Raw genomic sequence first — 2,785 nt, 5'->3', positions numbered from 1 at the left:
AACAGGAATTAACGGATATTACAAATCAAAGGATCGGTGGAAATTTATTTTATTTTTTTATTAGGTGAGAAATGACTTAAATAAATGATTGAAGAACGTCAAAAGGGGGTACGGAAAGTAAATGAAACGAGAAATAAAAGTACAAAAAAACAAATGGGGACCACCACGGGTACATAGAATGAATTGAAAAGCTCGATTAGGGGTACTTACCGGTTGAAGACCGAAGAACAACGAAGAACGAACAATGAATGCCGAAGAGTGGTTGAAAATCTTCGCGTAATTATCCACGGAAACGTTACGGAAGCGCCTCGACTTGGATTTTCTTCACGGAAACAATTTTCCTCAGCAATTTCAAGTGAATACGAAGTGCCAAGAAGGCTGAACCCCTTTCCTCTTCACTCATCCCCCTATTTATAGCAAAATAGGGGAGGAGCTTGCCACCCAGCTCGCCCAGGCAAGCCAGGTTGCTTCCTCCAGAAGCAACTGCCTTCTGGAGGAAGAATCTGGAAGGTCCAAGTGGGCCTGGTTGCTATTTGCGCCCCCTTTTTTACTAAATACACCCCCTTCGCTTTTTTTTGGTGATTCTTTTTCTGTAACATTACGAAACTTTATGAATTTCGTAATGATACTTATTTTCTTTCCATAAGGTTACGAAACCTTACGGATCATGTAATTACTCTTTTTTAGCTTTTGAAAAAGTTACGAAAACTCACGGATTGCGTAACAATACTTCCTTTTGGTTTTTGTCACATTACAGAATTCCACGGATTGCGTAACCACGCTTCCTTTTGATTTCCGGCACGTCTTGGGACTTCACATATTGTGCAATAAAGGGCACCAAGTACCTCGAAGCGGTCAATTAAAGGTTGCATGCCATCAAGCAATAGTCCCCGGACGAAATTAGGGTATGACTCATGGTCTTGCAAGTGAAGATCCTCATAAGCATCTTAAGGAGTTCCATATTGTTTGTTCCACCATGAATCCCCCTGATGTCCAGGAAGATCATATCTTTCTAAAGGCTTTTCCTGATTCTCTGGAGGGAGTGGCAAAAGATTTGTTGTACTACCTTGCTCCCAGGTCCATTTTCAACTGGGATGACCTTAAGAGGGTGTTCTAGGAGAAATTCTTCCCTGCATCTAGGACTATCGCCATCAGGAAAGACATTTCAGGCATTAGGCAACTTAGTGGAGAGAGCTTGTATGAGTACTGGGAAAGATTCAAGAAATTGTGTGCAAGCTGTCCTCACCACCAGATTTATGAGCAACTCCTTCTTCAATATTTCTATAAGGGACTTAGCAACATGGAGAGGAGTATGATTGATGCTGCCAGTGGTGGAGCTCTTGGTGATATGACCCCTGCTGAGGCTAGGAATTTGATTGAGAAGATGGCTTCCAACTCTCAACAATTCAATGCAAGAAATGATGTTATTGTCCTTAGAGGAGTCCATGAGGTGACCACAGATTCATCTTCATCTACTGAAAATAAAAAGCTTGAAGGAAAACTTGATGCCTTGGTCAACCTAGTAACTCAGCTTGCCATGAATCAGAAATCTGCATTTGCCCCTGTTGCAAGAGTCTATGGTCTATGTTCATCTGCAGATCACCATACAGATCTCTGTCCTTCTTTGCAGCAATATGGAGTCAATGAACAACCGGAAGCTTATGCTGCAAACATTTATAATAGACCCCCTTAGCAGCAAAACCAACAATAACAGAATAATTATGATCTTTCAAGCAACAGATACAATCCAGGTTGGAGGAATCTTCCAAATCTGAGATGGACAAGTCCTCCACAACAACAACAGCATGTCCTTCCTTTCCAGAATATTGCTGGTCCAAGCAAGCCATATGTTCCTCCTCCAATTCAGCAACAACAACAACAGTCACAACAAAGACAACAAGCAGCTGAGGCACCTCCTCAACCTACCTTGGAAGAGTTAGTGAGGCAAATGACCATCCAGAATATGCAATTTCAGCAAGAGACAAGAGCCTCCATTCAGAGTCTAAAAAATCAGATGAGGCAGATGGCTACTCAGTTGAACCAAGCTCAGTCCCAAAATTCTAACAAATTGCCTTCACAGACTGTGCAGAATCCGAAAAATGTGAGTGTCATCACCTTGAAGTCTGGCAACCAAATTCAAGTGCCTCCAACAATGGCAGAACCTGCACCTGAACCTATCAAGCTTCATTCTACACCTGAAATAGAGGATAAGATAGTTGCACAAAAGAGAAAGCTTCCTGTCGCAACCTACCCTTCGGCGCGAGGGCGACGTGTGACTCGTGGGTGCGTCTTCCAGGAAAGGAATATGTGCGGAGTCGCCACCAACGTTTATTTGAGGAAAACGTCAGAAAAACTAGAAAAGACGTGGTCTACGAACTTTAAGTGAAAGGTTCAGGAGTTATATTTACGCACGGGAAAGGTATTAACACCCCACATGTCCGTCGCAAGAGACGGCAACCTTTAATCAAATGTGCAAATATGACTTCAATTTTATGTTATTTTCCCTTTGTCATGCCCTAATTTCGTCCGGGGACCTTTGCTTGATGACATGCGACCTTTGTTTGGTCCTTGTAAGGTGCTTGGCACCCATCATTAGGCAATTTGTGAAATTCCGGGACATGCCGAAAAACAAAAGAAAATATTGATGCACAATCCGTAAGGTTCCGTGACACACCGAAAATCAAATGGAAGCATCTTTGCATAATTAGTGAGGTTCCGTAACATTCCGTAAGTCATAAAGGGGATGATTATGTAATCCGCAAGGTTCCGTAACTTTACGGAAAGA

The 2,785-nt window shown here is 42.4% G+C and overlaps 1 non-coding gene across 1 annotated transcript; it reads right to left on the bottom strand.

Annotated features, from left to right (window-relative positions):
- Positions 1–1,147: 1,147 nt before the first annotated feature.
- LOC114407912 lies at positions 1,148–1,254 on the bottom strand. The gene has a single exon (XR_003665723.1). It is a non-coding gene; the product is annotated as a small nucleolar RNA R71 (small nucleolar RNA).
- Positions 1,255–2,785: the final 1,531 nt, after the last annotated feature.

The sequence above is a fragment of the Glycine soja genome, chromosome 3 (genome assembly GCF_004193775.1).
Source record: "Glycine soja cultivar W05 chromosome 3, ASM419377v2, whole genome shotgun sequence".
Taxonomy (NCBI): domain Eukaryota; kingdom Viridiplantae; phylum Streptophyta; class Magnoliopsida; order Fabales; family Fabaceae; genus Glycine; species Glycine soja.
This window is presented reverse-complemented; position numbering and strand designations above follow the sequence as displayed.